Source organism: Myxine glutinosa, chromosome 1, assembly GCF_964187855.1.
Source record: "Myxine glutinosa chromosome 1, kmMyxGlut1.1, whole genome shotgun sequence".
Taxonomy (NCBI): domain Eukaryota; kingdom Metazoa; phylum Chordata; class Myxini; order Myxiniformes; family Myxinidae; genus Myxine; species Myxine glutinosa.
In genome coordinates, this window is record NC_136261.1 from 287,626,832 (window position 1) to 287,648,138 (window position 21,307).

At 45.7% G+C, this 21,307-nt stretch overlaps 1 protein-coding gene across 10 annotated transcripts in view; it reads right to left on the minus strand.

Annotated features, from left to right (window-relative positions):
- Positions 1-21,307, minus strand: part of LOC137438712 (neuronal cell adhesion molecule) — a 509,305-nt gene that overhangs the window by 384,504 nt on the left and 103,494 nt on the right. For 3 of the 10 annotated variants that reach the window (XM_068134044.2, XM_068133993.2, XM_068134026.2), the window contains exon 1: positions 333-841. The exons of 5 other annotated variants lie outside the window; for them this stretch is intronic. The gene's annotated coding sequence lies outside the window, so the exon portion shown is untranslated. Of the gene's footprint in view, positions 1-332; positions 842-21,307 lie in introns of those variants that run through there. 2 more of the 10 variants (XM_068134052.2, XM_078767209.1) reach the window with 1 other exon arrangement.

Consider the following 21,307-nt stretch of genomic DNA (forward strand, 5'->3'; position numbering starts at 1 on the left):
CATGCTGCGCAATGATGTCATTTGTTTCCAATTTAGAGACACCAAGACGAATCCTTATCCGACAACACAAAGCATACTAAAAATAAAAAACATTACACAGAGCAAAAGAATCCCCTTAATTTCATTAATATCTGCAGTCAAGCTCTATTAATGCAAGCGCTTCAATTGAATCACTTGCAACTTTCCTGGTAACGCCGCAATACATCTCGCAATGAACGACTGTACATCTAACCATGCTGAAGTGAAATATCCAGGAAGCATCTCATTTGGAATGGGCACAATCCAAGAAGAAAAAAAACTGGATGCAACCAGGACAACCGCACACGCCGTACCTGTCGAATCGCAGGGAACGCCCAGGTGATCTTCAGCGGAGGAAGTGGAACGAGTCACGATACTGTTTCAAACACGATCTTCTCTCGCTCTCTCTCTCCCTCTATTTCAATATTTGTGTGTCTCTCTCTCCCCTTCCCTGGAAACCCCTCGTTTGGCTCTCTCTCTCTCTCTCTCTCTGCCTTCTCTCCGCCTCTCTCAGCATGCTCTATCCTCCCCGCCCAGTGATAACACATCGCAAAAGCAACGAGAGACATTTGAACAAGCTTATTGCCATTTTCTTTCACCAATCCTATTCCTTTGTTGACATGTTAATATTTTTTGAATCCCATCACTATTTCCAGTCCCAAACTACAGTTTAAGCATCTCCACTTCTGATAATATAGAATAATAATAAATTGCAATCTATTGATCAGTGTGGTTCTGTGTCGGCAGGATGTTCTATCACTTCTCTCTCTTCTCTCCCAGCCCCATACCTAGGCTGGCTGACTACCTCTGGCAGCCAATTATTTGGGTAGCGCAGCAACTTTATATTTTTTATCCCTGGTTACGTGCTGGCTCCGCAGAGTGCCTCACGAAGGTGCTGCATTGCCTGTAGGTGGAGTCAGCGCAGGAATTTGGAATTTATTGAGGGTTCCGAATCAGTGAGATCTTTAATGTCGACCAGCTAATACTATGAGACAAGTTCCTACCTCAACGTCTATCCGAAAGATGGCGTACTCGTTGATTTAATACACTCCTCCCCCTTCAAGAAAAGCCAAGGTAATAGTTGTTTGTGCTGGCTGTCCATAAAAAAACAGGCTGTCCTGTTTGTGAGCAGTCTCAATACAGTCACAAAAGACAAGGCCATTGTATACCAGTAGCTAGACCCAATCATAAATTCCTGCTTTAATATTCACACACACCATTTAAGTGGCATTGCCATGCTCTAGTAATGATTACATCAGCAGACACTAAAGCGACATGTGAAATAATCTTCTTCTGTTCATATTTGTCCATATAGCCTCAAGTGATGCAAACATACATACAGGACCACAGAAATATGCAGTAAAGCATTTTGTCCAGTTCTGGATTTAAAAATAACCCTACTTCAGAGTATTCAGTAAGTATTGCTTAGTATTTCTTTGTCTGCATGATTGTCTGCATTTTTCATCGAATTACCCAGTATGATTTGGCATGCCAAACTGTGTGTATTCATTACCGAAAAGGAAAACTTCATCTCATAAAACATTTGTCGTTTTATTGCTTATGTGACTTCTATTCTATCTGGGTTCGACCATACTCCATGATGAAAAGTCAAATAATGCACAAACCTCGAGGACACACTTGGAGATAGAGAATCTGCAGAATGCGTTATGTTGTACATTTATCACAATATAAACATGTCATATATGATACCTGCATCTTGTGAAGGGTTTGTGCTAACAGCGATATGAGGTTGACGGAATAGCTTACACATTAATTGAATGCAGGGCAATGACAGAATAAATACCACTGGACGTTAATCTGACTAACAAGAACTTTGGGAGGGAATGCCTAAATCAACTAGATGGTATTCATATAATACTTACCCTGCGCAGTCAACTTGGTGTAAGCCATCTCTTCTATTTTTGAACATTTCTTTTTTTTTTGATCCAATATGGCTGCCAGACCACGTGAGCGATGACATCATAAATTAATATTCTCTAAATAATTGTCGCATAGATCATGCTCAATAAATTTCAAACTGATCAGACTAGGCGTTGACCCTGTCGAATTATGACGTCATAATTATGGCACCAATGACGTCATTGTTAACAACACCTATTCCCCATATGGAGTTCTTTACAATGAGCCATATTTGAATTTTTTGCACTTTTTTCAAATAATGCACCATTTCTTCTCGAAAATTGTCGAAATAAAAAATATTTTGGTATCCACATTTGTATTTCTTTTGTTTGTAGCAAAACAAAACAAAAAAAGCTGAAAATATTACGAAATCTTAACTTATTCCACACAGAAATCCTAAAATGGACTGAACAATATTATTGGCACCTTTTAGACGTTGTTAGAAATAATTAGATTTAAGCAGGTATTTCTCCTTTACTTTGGAATTGAACTCACCTGTGGTAAGTTGCAGGTGCCTGATATATAAAAATCACTCATTCAACCAGTTTTGAAAAGAGAAAAGGAGTCATTCTGCTGTTTTGTGTCACCATGTGTACTGCAATGAGCATGGAGAAAAGAAAGAAAACCAGAGAATTGTCTGAGAAGGTCAGACACAAGATTGCAGTCAAGCATAACAAACTCAAGGCTATAAGTCCATCTCCAGAGAATTGGATGTTCCTGTGTCCACCGTATGCAATGTTATCAGGAAGTTTAAGGCCCATGGCACTGTAGCCAACCTCCCTGGACGTGGCTGCAAGAGAAAACCTGACCTAAGATTGCCGTGAAAGATTGTTTGAATGGTGGAGAAAGCACCTCAATCAACAGCCAAACAGATTCAAGCGGACCTTCAGACACAAGGTACGACAGTTTCACCTTGCACCATCCATCGCCAACTATGTGAAAGGGCGTTCTATGGTAAGAGACCAAGGAGGACCCCACTGCTGAGAGAGAGACATAAGAAAGCCCGACTGGAGTTTGCCAAAACACAAATGAACAAGCCAAAATCCTTCTGGGAGATTGTCCTGTGGACAGATGAGACCAAATTGGCGCTTTTTGGTAAAGCACATCATCTCTATGTTTACAGAAAACAAAATGAAGCCTTCAAAGAAAAGAACACATTCCCTACAATAAAACATGGAGGAGGTTCAGTGATGTTTTGGGGTTGCTTTGCTGCCCCTGGCATTGGGTGATTTGAATGTGTGCATGACATCATGAAATCAGGAGATTACCAAGGCATTTTGGAGTGCAATGTTCTACCCAGTGTCAGAAAGCTGGGTCTCCGTCGAAAGTCATGGGTCTTGCAGCAGGACAATGACCCCAACACACACTTCAAAAAGCACCCAGGAATGGTTCAAGACAAAACGCTGGACTGTTCTGAAGTGGCTAGCAATGAGGCCAGATCAAAATCCCATTGAGCACCTGTGGGGAGATCTGAAAACAGCATTTGGGAGAAGGCACCCTTCAAATCTGGGAGAACTGGAGCAGTTTATACAAGAGTGGGCCAAATTGCCAGTAGCGAGAGAGAGAGAGGTGTAGGAAGCTCATTTATGGTTATATGAAGTGCTTGACTGCAGTTATTTTGTCCAAAGGCTGTGTTACCAAATATTAAGTCTGGGGTGTCAATAATTTTGGCAATGCCATTTCTTTTTATTTTCTGATTTAAATGGAGATATTAAATTCTAAATCAAAAACAAAGGTTCTGTAATATTAAAAGTGAAATATATAATTGTGGAGACCAAATACTTTTGTCATTTAAACTTATTTTTAGAGAAAATTGTGAGTTATCTGAAAAAAGTGCAAGGGTGCCAATATTTTTGGCCATGACTGTATATATACTGTTGCGGATCTCGAGCTCGTCGAGGTACTAAGGGCGGGGGGGGGGGGGGGGTTAAGCCCTACTCCCCATCAAACTCCGAGTCCACGAGGCCGCCACCCCCACTAAACTCGTGGGGGATGGATTGCTAAGCAATTCCAGCCGCCGAGCCCGCAGCTACGCACGGAAGGATTAACGGTCACGAACCGAGTACCTTCAACACACGCAGCCGTGACAACGGGGACTGAACCTCTTCACGAGTCATGCTGGTATTTAACGCCCGAGCGGTTGTGCGTCGCGTAACTCGTGCCGTTAACACTATGGAACCTGATCGAGCAGTTTTAATTCATGCAATGTTAGGTCAATGGTGAAAGGACGATGATGGCCAGTTTGGAAACGAACCACAGGATTTATTCACAAATGTACAGTATTCATAGAAAAGGGACACAGCGAAGAATCTTAACGGCCTTACTTACGCGCCCAGACAAGGGCCCTCAGACTCGTTTGGGGAAGGGGAGGAAGAGGGGAATGCGCCCAAAGCGCGGCCGCTCATGCAGTTTGCCCGGACGGGCTCGTTTGGCAGATACCACCAAGGATCGCTCCAACCCTAGGACACTACAGCCGGGGATGTTCGCGGCAGGGGCATTGATCGCGGATGTGCACGTAGCAGGAATCTGAGGAGCGTCTCTCAAGGTCAGCGAGGCAAAAGCGCACGTATATTCAGGGAGTCCAGGCAGAGAGAGCGACAGGGCAGAGAGAGCGTCGGGGCAGAGAGAGTTCAGAGTCCGAGCCAGAGAATCCAGAGAGAGATTAGAGCGCCTGCTAGAGAGAGCAAGCGGGGGTCCGGGCCGGGTTTATAGCCCCCCGGAGCCCCTCTCGAATGTTCCACGGGCCTCCATTGGCCGCCTGGGTTCACGTGTCGTGACAGCCCCTTATTTGTCACCCTCGACCACTCCCTTCAGCTCCCATTGGCTGCTCGCTGCTCACCGGCCACGCCCTCCAGCTCCTCCCTCGGGCCTGTCCTATGCTCATTACCAGGCACTTTAGGCTTCAATGAGGCCTACCATTACTCTACCTGCCTCAACGCATACTAACACTGGGAAGGAGACTATACTTCACATTTAATAAGAAATAACTAACTATGCGAGGCTACATGTTGTGGTGTAACTAACTATGGGGGGGGGGGGGGGCTGGGCGGTTGCCTTTATTTACAAAACCGCAACAATACATTATATACAGTCATGTTCATGGCCAAAACTGCATATGTACATTTGACATTAGGTGTTAATCGCACCTAATGTCAAAGATAGATTATACGTGTTCAACACTGTTTTTAAACCAGAAGGACAAAACGCTTTTTTGAGAGTACCAGCACGGACATTACTTACCAGCCTGAAAGATGAAGTACAGTATCACATTGTGAAATGTAATACTTTATTTTAAATGCTTGGAAGAAGACACCATGTCAGGCCATGACCAAAAAAAAAAAAAAACATGGTTTCAGCTGTTAAGCATACGAGTCTCAATACCTATTTCTGTGAGTTCCAAGTCTATAAAATTACATCAAGGTCATTAAATCAACGTAGGGTGGGGGGAGTGGTTGGGGGAGTGGTTGGGGGGAGCGCTTGGTAAGAGGGTTGGGCGAGAGGCTCGACTCGAGTTTATAAGTCTGGATTCAACATAACCTGAATTTCAATAGATATCTGTCATCACAAATGTAGATCCAATTATTTCTGGCCTTTGGTGGCAGTTTTAATAACTATAGTGTATTTCTTATTATTGTATCTTGAAGGTATGCAGTATTTGAAATAACTGATCATGTGCCTCTTCTTATACCAAATGTAAATCCCCATGCAATTCCGAACTGAGATTGAATGTTGTTCATCATGCAGGTGTACTTCAGCTGTAAGAACTTATTTTCACAAGTTTCATATTAACCTTTTTGAATCCATCAAGGCAGAAACACCACTGTCCACAAGAGCATTTCTAATAAGAGGTAATCGTACAAACTTGTGAAAACGACTTCGGCAAAATTGCGCTGTATAAAAATGACATTTTTTGGGTGAGAGGCAACTTTTATAGTTGAGTTTCATGCTTTTATTTATAGAAAAGTGGCAACTTTTATTCAGCGCAATTTTTCCCTAAGCGCATACAGCCCACTGTCCTAACCAAAATGACTTGGGAATATTGATGTTCATAATCGACAGAAACACGCGGTCTTACTATGCCGATACAAAATTGTGAAAAGATTTTCAGGAAGAGCCTTGTAACAAGCTGGACCGCAAAAGAGCCGAGAATTGGCTCCAGCATCAATTTTGCGTCAGAGAAAATGCACAACACAATAATTGTGAAGGAACCAAGTTTGATTGTACAAGTGCATATTTATATTCCACCCATATCTCCGCTTGTGACGGTCGGGTGGTTTAACTCCCCTTTTTTGTGGTGAACGTAGGTGGACTCATGTGACGAAGCATGGTGTTTTTTACAGTGATTTACAATAAAGCTTTCAGTTACTTTAACCTCAAGTGTTGGTAAGCTGTTAGGATTCTTTTTCTTTTTGAAAGAATCTGGACACAAGGGCCATTCCAGGATAATCAACATGGAGGAAGTGTCGGGTTTTATCAATAAGGTCGATACAATTCACAAGGCTCTACCTTTATTCCAATACAAGGGCTGTATTTTAATACTCCGGGTGAAGTCGACAATAAAGCAGTAAAGCACTGTCTGCAGTGCTTTCCAAATATAAACATGAATTGTCAAAGACGGTGTCTTAATATCTACTATATAAGAGAGATGTTGGTCAGTGTGTGTGTGTGTGTGTGTGTGTGTGTGTGTGTGTGTGTGTGTGTGTGTGTGTGTGTGTGTATCTGTCTGTCTGTCTGTGTGTCGCCATTTTTCTCAGAGTTGGCTGAACGGATCTTCGTCAAACTTTTAGAGGTTCATCAATGAGTGCCTGGGAGTGTTTTAGGCAAAAAATAAAAAAAATTGAAAAACAAAAAGACATAAATTGACGGTTTTTTTGGAGTTAAAAAAAATTCGCTTGATAGTGCCGAAGCCTTTTTAAATTAATGACAGTTATATACAAGTACACATTCGCATTAATAAATAAAAAACAATTACCAAACATTTGAATGCAAATAAATCAAAATTCCAGAAGTGTACGAAGTTGGCAGTACGGCTTCTTCTTCTTCCTGATCGGCATCACACTAAACTCAGAAACGTGATGAATTGCCACATTCACCCACCATCATACATATGAACCCCCTTCCTCTCCTGCCTCTCCCCCCCCCCACCCCCCCCCCTCTCCCCCTCCCCTTCTCCCTCCCTCCCCTGCCCCTACCCCACCCGGCAACGCCGGGTATTTCTGCTAGTATGCTATAAATAGATGTTTGTCTGTGTGTGTGTCACCATTTTTCTCAGAGTTGATCAAAATAATCTTCATCAAACCTTCAGAGGTTCATTAGTGAGTCCTGGGGAGTGTTTTGGGTAAGTTTTTTTTTTTTGAAAATTCTGAAAAAACAGTTGAATATTTTTTTTATCACTCCATCTTGTTTTTATAAAAATTAAAAAGACGTTCCTAAGCTTTTGTAGCTATGTGAAAAGTAATATTAAATGATCCCCGACCCCATTCCTCAGTGGATGTCGGGAAGTGTTTTAGGCACCACAAAATAAAATTTGATTTCTTGAAAATGCCAAAAGGATTAGAACAGCACCGTGCAACACTGGATACCCTCACTCGTTACTGATAAAATGAATCCATACCTATGCAAGAAAAATATGGAAATTTGGAATTTGACAGATGGTTATGAAGGTATCCTCGATATCCAGAAACAAATTAAGCAGAAAGGATAACTGTTCTGCCGTTCACAAGAAAAACAGCAACGGCACTCGGTAGAGAACATACCTCCCCCAGGCTGAACAGTTTACTGATACGTGAGATCCTGATCTGGACCTGAACCAAAATCGAATTGCTTGTTCTTGTCACTTACCCAACTCATCCACCAAGTTTTGTCATAATGCGTCCACAACTTTTTGAAATGTCATGCTGCATATCATTTTTGGCCCGATACAATGGTGAAAAATCACTGAAAAACAAATTTTAAAAAATTGCACCAAAATCGACTAGATTTGTCTTCGGCACACAACCAACCTGTCCACCAAGTTTCGTCCGAATCTGTCGATAACTTTTTGAGATATCGTGCTATATATCGGTGTTAGGCTTATCACTCAATGGTGAAGAATCACTTTTTAAAAATTCTCAGATCCAGATCCGGATTCGGACCTTCACCAAAGTCTAATCATTTCGTCGATGTCACACACCCAACCTCTCCACCAAATTTCATCCAAATCCATCCACAACTTTTTAAGATATCTTGTTCACAGACAGACAGACAAACAGACAGCAGTGAAAAACTGACAAAACCTTCACATGGTCCTGAAACAAGGAAACCTCACAGGACCACTGTGCCGGAGGTGGTAACTAGGCCAGGCAGAACAGAAATTTCCCTACCCCCAATAATGACCTTGCAACATGCAGCAATCCGATGACTGGTACATATATATATATATACATATATGAATGAGTATCGTAAGTTTGGCTCATCGAAACAAAATGCTCATGGGACATGAAAATTGCAATATTTGATCATGAAAAAATAACCTCAATGCCATGTGGAGTGTGACCACTTTTACTTATCATCCCGCTATATCAAATAAGGGAATTCTCTGTATGCGTGCACTTGAGATAGCCAGCTTAGCTCCCTTTTTGAAGGATGGCACACTCGTTGATGCAGCACACTCTGATTGTAATTCAGACGGCAGTTTCCTCCCCATTCCCACTCGATCGTTTCACCCACCCACTTCATGCAACAAAGCCTCATGGACAAAGTTGCTTGCATAAAATTTTGTCCTCAACATCTTTAATCTCAATACTAAACATAAACCAATGGCTCAAGCATCAATTTCTGTCGTTTTCTTGGTAACTAAACTCCATATTTAATAATTGGATAACTTCGCCCCTTGTATAACTTCGCAGGTATTAGCAAATATATTATTATCTGGCAAGGCACCATGTAATCATCCCTTTGTGTTAAGGCTCCATTTTCTAAAGCAAGCGCTGCTTGGTAAATTAATGGACCTTATCTGAGCGTGATTTCTGCTGAGACAGCAGGGCAGGCTGCCCACGTCTGCAGCAAAAGAAAATGTATTTATTTATCCCAATACGTGCTGGCTTGGATAGTGCGAGAGTGCGGAAAAGGTCAATGGATCGGTCACACGTGGCTGCTCTCGATAGGATTCGGGTGAAGAGTGGTTGCTTACATTTTAGAGTTTTCATTCTTCCTCCGGGTAATTTGATTTCGAAAGACAACGATATGGGGTAGTGCATTTACCTACGAGCTGTATAGTCTGGGTTAGATTTCCGACCAGACAATAAACTCTCAGTTTGGCAACATTAAGAATGGAATAAGGATGTCTCAATTGCTTCGACAAAAATAACTTCAGAATTTAGTGGTCATCACATGAACAATGTAAATGCTGGAATCATAATGAGTGCTTGGCAAATGATTCATTGAATTTAGCAAATTATTAATTGTTAGGTTCACATGAGACAGCCAATTGGGCAATTCATGGAGTTTGGAAGTTATTCACTGATATGTTTAATCAAGGGTTCGAACAAACATCAAAAGATTAACCATGTAGGAGTAAATGTAACAGCTGGCCATTGTGTACTGAACTTAACAGATATAAGTTATTTTGATTTGAATTCAAGGCTGACAAAATGAGCTGTTCTTCAAACGCACATATATATATATATATATATATATATATATATATATATATATATATATATATATATATATATTGTATATATATATATATATATATATATATATATATATAATTATATATAATTATATATAATTAAATATATATTGTTGCGGATATGGCATTTGGCCTCCATATCCGCTTGTAAATATTCCCCTATTTCCCCAATACTCCCCAACTATCCCCAATCCCCCATTCCCTAGTCCCATTGCCTGTAAATAACACTCTGTAGAACCGACCTTCCCCTTTTTCCCCCATTAAATGTCGTGCCCAGGTCCACCGCATCTCACGTAGACAACTTTCGGACATCTTGCTAGTTATTCTTAGTCTATGTCAGTTAAGGACTCGTTTCCATTAATTCTGACTCTTCGTTGCACCAGAATGTGATTGTATGGCACCAGTAGTGAGTTTAGGACCTCCCCATACCTCCTCCCATCTTCCCCATGAAACAACAACTACAACAACGGCGTGCGGGGAGTGTGCGTCCTCACATCGGCTTGGTTAGCCGCCATTGACCATGCGCTCCGACGGGGTTACCACGAAGGGGCTCACTGTCAGCTCCTCGTCAAGGGCGGAGCCCGGTAACCCCCCCCCCCCCGCACCCAATAAGAAGGGCGGACCGATTCCATCTGGGGCGGAGCTAACTAGCCGAGGGCGTGTCACTCCCCGCCGGATATACGCAGCGACTTACCGGACGTGACGTCAGATGCGCCCCCAGCTTGGAAAGACAAGTCGCGACCTCCGAGCGCTGAGCGACCTCCCCGCATCTTTGGACCGGACCGGGTCGATTCTGTCCCTGAGCCAAGAGTGCACCTTGAGCCATCGACTACCCGCTTTCCTTGCCATCAATCCCCGTGTGAGTCAGTTTTGTCCTGTTTATCTGTCGTCTGTCGGGGCTACTATAAGACCGTAATTAAGTGCCTATCTTACTATGCTGTACCTCTCATCCCTGTAATCTAAACGTTCCGAACTAATATAACCTCCTCCGGAGGTCTTGAGAACCGTACCCCTGGTGTCGTGTCATTTTAAACCCAGCCGTTGTGTCCTTTCCTCAATTGATTTAGCGTAGCGCGACTCGGCCAAGGTTCGAGTATAATCGGGTAACTTGTGCGAACACGGCGGCCATTCCGCTCGGCCCACCATAACATCAAAGTCGTGTCCGTAACAATTGGTGTCAGGAGTGTCGGATTCGGACCTGGGACTAAATTTATTAGGCCCAAATTTTGGAACACCAATTGTACCACTAGGGTAACAATTGGTGTTGGGAGGTAGAATTCGATCCGGAGCGCGTTTCCCGCGCTCGAAATTATAACGGCGAAATTTGATTGTGTTTTACAAAATATAAAAACCCGAATTTTGAAAGTCGCGCTATGGCAGACCAAGTCGGCTGGGGTCCGGTAGAGGAGAGTGAGGCAGGGTCGGTCCAGGACCAAAATGAGGGACATAAGGAGAGCGAAGCAGTGAGGGTAGCAGATGCACAAAATAGCGTCGTTGCGCCCGACGTTGCGGGCGCGCAAAATGGCGCCTCGCTGGTCACGGCGACCGCGCCCGCGACCGTGGCAGCGCCCCTGGTGGATTCGAACCTTTTCCTCCTGCAAATGAGGGCCTTTATGGAACAAATGGGTGAGCGATTGGAGGGCCAAATGGGGGTAATGGGAAACCAAATGGGGGTAATGGGGAACCGGATGGATGCTCAGAGTGAGCAAATGAGGGCTGATAGTGAGCGATTAGAGGGCCAAATGGGGGTAATGAGGGACGAAGCGAGGGGTACTGGTGAGGGATTAGACAATAATTTTAAGGGATTAGACAATAATTTTAAGGGATTAGACAATAATTTTAAGGGATTAGACAAGAAATTTGGGAAATTAGACGATAGATTAGGGGAAATACAGGAGGGGTTAATGGGGGTAGAAAACAGAATGGCCGCTCAAGAGAATCAAATGGAAGGGATGCAAAAGGGGTTAGAGGGGTTAGAAAACAGGATGGAAGGCAAATTGAGGGACATGAGGGACCAAGCGGAAAGGGAAGTTAACCAAATGGGGCAGCAGATAGAGGGGGTCAGAATGGGGGTAGAAACCAAACTGGATGCTCACAGGGAGGAAATGGAGCAGATGAGGGTGGCATCTGGGCAGGAGATGCAAGTGATGGGAGAGGAGATCAGAAGAGGGGTGAGTGAGGAGGTCGGAGGAGTGCGCGAGGAGGTGAGGCACTGTAAGGAGCACATGGAGAAGGAGGTGAGAAAGGGGACTGTAAAATTGCAAGGGGGCATAGAGGACCTGACGCAGGAGGTGGAGCAGCTGACGGTGGGACAGACGGAGTTAACGGAGCAGGTTCAAAGGAACACTGCGGTATTAGGAGGGTTAAAAGCGACACAAAACGACATAAAAAACGACTTGATAGCGACGAAGAGGGAATGTCAGATGGTACGTGAGGGACTGACAACGAGGCTGGACGAGGTGATAGAGGTAATGGAGACGAAGGACCGGCAGGTGAGGACGCACATGGAAACGGTCAAGGTAGCCTTGGAGGACGAGCTTGAGGAGACGTACCGGGGAATAAAGGAGGTGAAGCAGAAATTAGAAGAAGTGGAAGAAGGGGTGAGCGAAATTAAGAAGCGACGGAGAGGGGATAAGAAAGAGATAAAAGAGGAGATAAAAGAATCGGTCCGAAGTCTGTGTTCGGATCGTGATGATGTGCTCATTAACCGGATGAGGGATTCGCAGGTGATGGAGGAGAAGCGAAGAGGAAGAGGACCCGGTGTAAGTGGTGACCAATATGGTCGTGCGTATGATGCGCCAGGGGATTTAAGAAGCTTGGGGGTCGAGATGGACCCGGGTGTTCGTGAGAGGCCGTTGGTGAAGTGTGCGACAGGTCTGGTGTGCGAAAGAGGAGGTGTGCGAGAAAGTCCGACTCTGGGGTGTGTGAGGAAAAAGTGCGTGCCAAGGAGTGAGGGTGCTGGTGAGAGTGAGTCGGTCGTAGCGCGTGTGCGAGGGAGCACATGGAAGCGCGGTGTGGTAAGTGTTACAGAGGGTGTGACGGGAGAGTGTGCGCGAGAAAGGTGTGTGACGGACGGGTGCATGGGGAAAGAGTGCGCTGTCAAAGGCAAGGAAGAATGCACACCTGTGGTGAGTGTTACAGAGGGTGTAACGGGAGAGTGTGCGCGAGAAAGGTGTGTGACGGACAGGTGCATGAGGAAAGAGTGCGCTGTCAAGAGTAAGGGTGAGTGCGCTGTCAAGAATGGAGGTGAGAGTAGTGAGAGTGACAAGGAGAGTGAGTTAGTTGTGACAGGTGAGCGAGGATGTACACCTGGGATGGAAGGATGCACACCTGGAATGGTAGAGCGTGAGTGGGAATGCACGCTGGAGTTGGTGGTGAGGCACGTGGTTGGGTGTGCGAATGAGAGCACACCTGTGATTGTCACAGAGGAGGTGACAGAGGAGGGGGCGCGAAGAGGTGTGTTGGTGAAGTGTGCGACCAACGAATGTGTGCCAAAGTGTTCGGTGGTCAGGTGTGTGACCAAGGCTGTGAGTGGAATGGGTGTACCTGGGTGTGTAAGGAAAGGTACGAGGAGCATGGAAACGGCTGGATGTGTGAGCAAGGAACGGGCTGCGGGGTGTAAGCGTCCAGGTGAAGCATCGACGGGAACCGGTTTAGAGGTTAGAGCGACTTTTAGCCGAATCGGGCCCTCGGTGCGTGCTGGGCCTCGCTTTGAACGGCCGCGTCCGTGCTCCACTAGGCGGAGCGGGCAGCCCGATAGAAAGGGTCGTCATGGGGACCACTTTTTGTTGAGGCAGTCCGGCAGGTCGAGATCGGGACATTGGATGGCTCCTCGCCGAGATGGTGTGTGGGATCTCGGCCCGGGTAAGCCCCGTCCCTGCACCGAGTGCCGGACGCATCCAGCCGCTGGCACAGAACAACCCGCATTCATGGCTTGGCTTTACGAAGCCGGGCTTTGGACAGGAATTGGCGCACCGAGAGGCATTAGTGAGTAGACTGGGTGATGAGGTTAGTGTTTTCGACCCAAAATTAGAAAAAAACGAAATTTGATGATTGGCAAAGGATTGGCCGTAATGATTGGCAGATGATGAGTAGTGATTGGCAAATTTTTGATTTCTTGAAATTTGATGTGCAAAATTGGTAGTGAGCGATGGGCCCGGTGGGTAAGGGTGGCATCCTTGCCACCCTTCCCATAGTGGGGCAAAGGAGCAATAGCTTATGGGGTGTATGGCAGTGAAAACTAGCCCGGGTGGGTTAGGATATTGATAGGGCCCTAGAAGATGACATTAAACGTTAAGTTTAGTTAGTGACTGATACCTGTAGTGGGGACGCAGGTAGTTTAGTGTGGATGATAATGACGTGGGAGCGCAATAGTTTAAAGGGACGACTGGGAAGCGCAAGTTTCAGAAGGGAGTAGTTAGCTGAGATGATGCCGTGTGTGTGAGAATTGAACAGGTGTGATTGCACAGGTGTGCAACTGGACAGGTGTGTGGAGCAGTGTATGAGTAGTGAGTGTGTGGATCAGCGCGAATGCGCTTGGGGAGAGAAGGGTGCAGGTGGCACCAGGTGTGAGAGCACAGGTGTGCAGGTACAGGTGTGTGGAGAGAGTTGGAGTAAGTGGTACGGAGTGGTGTGCATGGTGCGAAGGTGTGGATGGGGGAAGAGTGGACCCCTTTCACGAGTACCCGGGGCGGGTAGTGTAAGTGTTAGGTAGAGGGTATAGGTAAATTGTGGTTGGATATTGGCATTTGTGGTGCGGTTGCAGAATGGTGTTGTGGATGGGTGCATTAGTGTTGTGGAAATGGCTGGGCGTGTAGCCTGTTAGTGTGTGTAGTTGGTTGGGCACTCCACCACTGTGAGGATGTCGGCCAGGTGAGGCCGCAGGTGGGCTCTGGGAGCCGGTAGAGTTGTGGATGGGGCCCGAGGATCCGGAGGACGGACCCGGGTAGCCCATTGCCAGAGAGGGCACCGAGTGGGGAGAGCGCCAGAGGGCCTTCCCCAGGTAGTTAGGTTAGGGTAAGGAGCAGGTAAGCTCGGAGGAAACTGCAGTGGTGGGGGTGTGCAGGTGGGTAGACCTGCTGGGAGAGGTACACGCCACAGCCCAGAAATTGTGCGAGGGCACCGGGAGATGAATCGGGGGAGTGAGACCCCAAATTGAAAAGCACCACAGTTTGCTCAATGGGAATTGGTTTTTAGAACCCATAGTGTAAGAGGGCCAATGGTTTGGCAGGAGAAAGACCCCGGGTAATGTAAAGTTGTTAAAGTCATTTAGGAAATAGTTAGGATTGATGAACCTGTCGCACCATACGCAGCCACTTGCCTGTGGTGATGATGATGACTCCACACCTGTGTTTTCTTTGTTCTGTGTGCAGGAAATGAGAATTGCTGTGAGGATTTGTGAGACGCATCACGACGTGGATGAGACATTGGGGTTATTCCATCTCTCCCTCCTTAGGAGGGACTGATGATGAATTGGTAATGGCAAATTATGATGTTGAGTTGAAAATGGCAAATTTGATTGGTTAGGAGGGAGAGAAGACGAATTTGGTATATGGGAGGAACGGGGAAGACAGTAGGGACGTTTGTTGATTTGTAAAGTAGATGTTTATGGGTAGTGTTGTGTTTTGTGGATACAGTAAGGGGTAAGGGAGGGGCCATGTAGGTTACCTGGTGGGGGTGGGGGGCGTACGGTAGGAACGTACCTGTCTCACCTGGTTCCAATGTGCCCCCAGTGTGCATTACCTTACATTGCGTGCACTTTTGCGCCCTTACCACCTTACTCACTTGTCTTTTCTTTTGTCTCCCACCTCCGAGGATCTGGCTTTGGGGCAGAGAGAGAGGAGAGAGAGGGGCTGGCTCCGCAGTTGTGGGCCTGCACTTTCGCTGCTTGCTGCCTGGATCGATACACCATATGGACCGCAATGTTTGTGGCCGCCCACCATGGACCGCAGTTCTTTTGCGGCCAAGCCCCACCCATTGATGGACCTCTGGGTCAACGTGGCACCTATGCCAAACAGGTGAACCACTAATAGTTGGCCCCCTGACGGCCACAATAAAGAAATGGACGCGGTTGGCGCCTTTCTTTATTTTTGAAAGAAGTAAGAAGGCAAAGTGCACCACATGAAGGCAAGACCAGCGGCAGAACATCGGCCGGCTGCGACACCACCGGTGATTTATAGACACTTTATTGGTGCACCGATTGGTGCTTGGGGTGGTGCTTTTGGTGCTTGGAAGGGGTGCTCTGCACATTATAAAAGGCCGTAAGGCCACAGAGCACTCGTGGGTTGGTGTATCGATGCTGGCATGTGTGCTCTCTCTATGCATAACATCTGCATGTGTTCCTCCAAAAACAGGTCCTGGATCGTAGTGTAAATATCAGCGTAGTCTTGTGTAAATAATGCTCCCTACCGGCTGTATGTTTAGTTTGCGAATTCTTTCCGCGATTCGGTTATCTTGTGGGTGTGTTTCTGTGAGGAGAAGGGTGCAACGTCGCAGGGGGACATATTTACTAATTTGTGAATATCTGTAAAACTGTCGCACTCAGGGTAGAGTTAATAGTAGAGGGAACTACATCTGAGTGCCACACTAAAATAGGTAAAAATTTATCGGGTCGGGATGCCCCGAAGGTAGAGAAGGGTGCAATGTTGCGGATATGGCATTTGGCCTCCATATCCGCTTGTAAATATTCCCCTATTTCCCCAATACTCCCCAACTATCCCCAATCCCCCATTCCCTAGTCCCATTGCCTGTAAATAACACTCTGTAGAACCGACCTTCCCCTTTTTCCCCCATTAAATGTCGTGCCCAGGTCCACCGCATCTCACGTAGACAACTTTCGGACATCTTGCTAGTTATTCTTAGTCTATGTCAGTTAAGGACTCGTTTCCATTAATTCTGACTCTTCGTTGCACCAGAATGTGATTGTATGGCACCAGTAGTGAGTTTAGGACCTCCCCATACCTCCTCCCATCTTCCCCATGAAACAACAACTACAACAACGGCGTGCGGGGAGTGTGCGTCCTCACATCGGCTTGGTTAGCCGCCATTGACCATGCGCTCCGACGGGGTTACCACGAAGGGGCTCACTGTCAGCTCCTCGTCAAGGGCGGAGCCCGGTAACCCCCCCGCACCCAATAAGAAGGGCGGACCGATTCCATCTGGGGCGGAGCTAACTAGCCGAGGGCGTGTCACTCCCCGCCGGATATACGCAGCGACTTACCGGACGTGACGTCAGATGCGCCCCCAGCTTGGAAAGACAAGTCGCGACCTCCGAGCGCTGAGCGACCTCCCCGCATCTTTGGACCGGACCGGGTCGATTCTGTCCCTGAGCCAAGAGTGCACCTTGAGCCATCGACTACCCGCTTTCCTTGCCATCAATCCCCGTGTGAGTCAGTTTTGTCCTGTTTATCTGTCGTCTGTCGGGGCTACTATAAGACCGTAATTAAGTGCCTATCTTACTCTGCTGTACCTCTCATCCCTGTAATCTAAACGTTCCGAACTAATATAACCTCCTCCGGAGGTCTTGAGAACCGTACCCCTGGTGTCGTGTCATTTTAAACCCAGCCGTTGTGTCCTTTCCTCAATTGATTTAGCGTAGCGCGACTCGGCCAAGGTTCGAGTATAATCGGGTAACTTGTGCGAACACGGCGGCCATTCTGCTCGGCCCACCATAACATCAAAGTCGTGTCCGTAACAATATATATATATATATATATATATATTATTGTATATTTGTATATATTATATTTTGTATATAATTTGTATATAATTTGTATATAATTATATATATATATATATATATATATATATATATATATATATATATATATACATACACACATATATATATATATATATATACACTACATGACCAAATGTATGTGGACACCTGACCATGACATATTGACACATCTCATTCCAAAATCATGGACATTAGTATGGAGTTGGTCCCCCCCCCCCCCCCCCCCCCCACCTCTTTGCTGCTATAACAGCCTCCACTCTTCTGGGAAGGCTTTCCACTAGACGCTGGAGCATTGCTGCAGGGATTTGTTTCCATTCAGCTACAAAACCATGAGTGAGGTCGGGCACTGATGTTGGGCAATTAGGCCTGGCTCACAGTCGGCATTCAAATTCATCTCAAAGGTGTTTGATGGGGTTGCAGTCAGGGCTCTGTGCAGACCAGTCAAGTTCTTCCACAGCAATCTTACCAATCTCCAAATTCATCCCAATTCTCAGCAGAAGTGAAAAACTATACACACACACACATAATATATACAGACTTGGCATTTAATATGGAATATTTTTTTGTGGGGGTGAACTTACTTTTCAAGATGTCTTAGAACCAAAAGTTCATTGGAATTATGTTTAAATTATTCTAGATTTTGTTAATGTGACCTTTAAAAGAAATAAAAACCACATTTGACATTTCGAAACAAATAAATTGATCCTTGAAAGTGATGTAAACTGATATCGAACTCAATTCATGGACAGTACTGTGTTAAACTTCTGTACGTTTTCCAGAAGTATCTCTTTATTTTGCACATTAGCCAATATTTTTTTGAAACAAAAACAAAAGTTAAATTACGACTGGGATTACGGACAGTAAAATTACAGTTCAGCACTTCGTGTAACCCCCACGAGCATTCAGGAGAGCACGTACACGTTGAGGCATGCTGTTCACGAGATTTGCCAAGGTTTGGACAGGAATCGCTTGCCATGCAATGACAATAGCCTGCTGCAATTCACGCACAGAGATAGGCTGGTGGTCCAAGTGGTCGATTTGACGTGTTAATTCTGCCCACAAGTTATCTATCGGATTCATATCCGGGGACATGGCAGGCCACTCCATATTCTCCACACCACGGTCAGCAAGAAAGTGTTGGATCATGCGAGCACGATGAGGCCGTGCATTGTCATCTTGGAAGACAAAGTTTCCTCGAATTTGCACGAGCAAATGGAAGCAATGTTTCTTCCAGAATGGCCCTGTACTTGAACTGGTTCAGGTTTCCATTCAGAACAACCAGGTCAGTTTTGCCCCCCGCATGAAAAGCAGCCCAAACGGTCACCCCACCACCTCCAGCTTGGACTCTTGGCACTATACAATCTTTGTTGTAGGCTTCATGCACTTGTCTGCGCACTCGGACGCGGCCATCTTGACGATAGACCAGAAATCTGGACTAGTCACTGAAGATCACGTGATTCCAGTGTCCTGGCTGCCATTGACGGTGCTCTGTGGCCCACTGCAATCGGCGCTGGCGGTGTTGTCTGGTGAGGCATGGCTTTCTCAGGGGATGCCTGGCACGATAGCCTGCTTGAACCAGTCGTTGGTTGACTAGCCTTCTGGATACCGTTGGTTGACTAGCCTTCTGGATACAGGCACATTTGTCAGTTGCTGCCACTCAGCCCTAAGCCGATTAGCTGACTTGGTACAGCCATTGTGGACTAACCGGTGCAGCTGGCGATCATCCCTCCTTGTGGTTCTGCGCAGACGTCCTGGCCTCGGTATTGGAGTAGGGACACCCCTCTGAGCATTTCGTTTCAGGATCTTTGACACCTGACCTTGAGTGATGCCATACTGCCGAGCAATAGCACGCTGTTTCATGCTGTAATTTCGTAAAGCCACCACTCCATGACAAATAGCATTGTCGAGGTGACGGACCATCTCCAGAGGAAGCGGCAATAACTTTTGGAGACGTGCAGCAGTTGTTTTCCACTAATGCAGAACGCAACAACCCTTGTATACCCGACTGTGAAGCCAATCGTCAAATGCACCTGTCCGTACATTTTGCCATGCCACCTGTGATATAATCCTGTTGTTCACTTCTTGTTGCGAGTGACGCAACAAGTGACATGGTTCTTTCAACAAATAAATCACCAAAGTGTAAAAGAAACTCACCAGATTGATATACTGAGTTAAGAAAGTAAACCCAAGTCAAGAAAAAAAAATATTCCATATTAAAAGCCAAGTCTGTATATATATATATATATATATATATCTATATATATATATATATATCTATATATATATATATATATATATATATATATATATATATATATATATATATATATATATATATATATATATATATATATATATATATATATATATATATATATATACACACACACATATATACACACATATATACATACATATTGTTATGTCGGTAAGGTAGAGATACTTTAGAACAGGTAGAATGTGTAAATTAACATACTCCGGATGTCAGGTAGAATCAGCCCATGAAATAAGTATTTGTTTAGCCCGGATGTCGAATGAAGTTGCATATCTGTCCCCGTCATGATGGGGTGGGGCATGTTATTTCGCTTCGGGAATAAGGATAAATTATCCCTGTATGTCTTACCCTATGTGAATTATCCTTTGTCCCTTATAGCACCGCAATAGACACTAGTTCAGGAAGTGCCCATTGGAATTACAGTAAATAACAATAAAAACCAACCGGAAGCCAGTTCTGAACACTGCCGATGGACACCACCATCTACATCGCCACACATAGCTCAGGCAGGCGGAAGACATGCCCCGAGGAGCCGTGATTGGCCAGGGCTGAGCAAGAAGCAACTCTCTATTGGGCGGGAGTTGACCAACAGGAAGACAGGAGCAAGAAGGTACCCGCTGATTGGTGGAGGGAAGGCCGAGGAGGAAGCAGAGCGCCGATTGGCAAGGACCGACGATGACATCAGAGGTGGACTGCGTGATGATAGGTGGAGAGCTGGACAAGGTAATGTTGACCTGTGGGCATTGGTGGAGAGGGCCGATAATGTCACGAGATGACGTTAAAATAACTAGCTGGGCCCTGTGCTATTTCTGGTCTTCATCAATGATCTCTCCGACTCTCTGGAAAATCCTCTCTATCTCTTTGCTGATGACTCCACTATCTGCCGCTCCATTCCTCATCCCTCAGATCGGCAGTCTGCAGCCTCCTCACTCTCTGCAGACCTGGACAAAATCACAGACTGGTCAAACAAGTGGAACATATCTTTTAATCCTGACAAATCTCACACTCTTACAATGTCTCTCCGAAAGGACCGACTGGAAAACCCTCCCATCTACTTTCTCAACAATCCTCTCCAAGAAGCTCTGTCGCTCAAACTTTTGGGTCTCACTATCTGCCATGATCTTTCTTGGGAAAACCACATTTCCAAGCTGGCCTCCAAAGCCAGTCGCCGACTGGGCATCCTCCGTCGTGCGAAGTCCTTCCTTGGCACACCTGAGCTCCTCACCACATACAAGGCTTTCATCCGCAGCTCAATGGAATACTGTTCCCCCCTCTGGGCTGGTGCTCCTGCCTCACACCTAGCTCGGCTTCACGCTGTTGAGGCCAAAGCTTTCAGAATCATTGGAATCTCCAGCGATGAAGTCAACTCCGAGGGCCTTTCACTCACTCACCACAGGCAGGTTGGTGGTCTTTCTGTCTTCTACCGACTCCTCTGCGGCCTTGCTCCCCCAGCTCTCTCTGTGCTCTGTCCCCCCCAATATTCCTTCAGGTCACACAAGATCTGCCTCCAACCCTCTTATGGTTAAACTGCCAAAATCTAGGCTCTCTGCTCACCTTCACTCTTTCATTCCCCTTTTCTCCCACCTCTGGAACAAACTCCCCCACTCCCTTCAATCCCACTCCTCCCTCCAGGTCTTTAAAACAGCTGTTCACCACCATCTCCTATCTTCCCCCATCC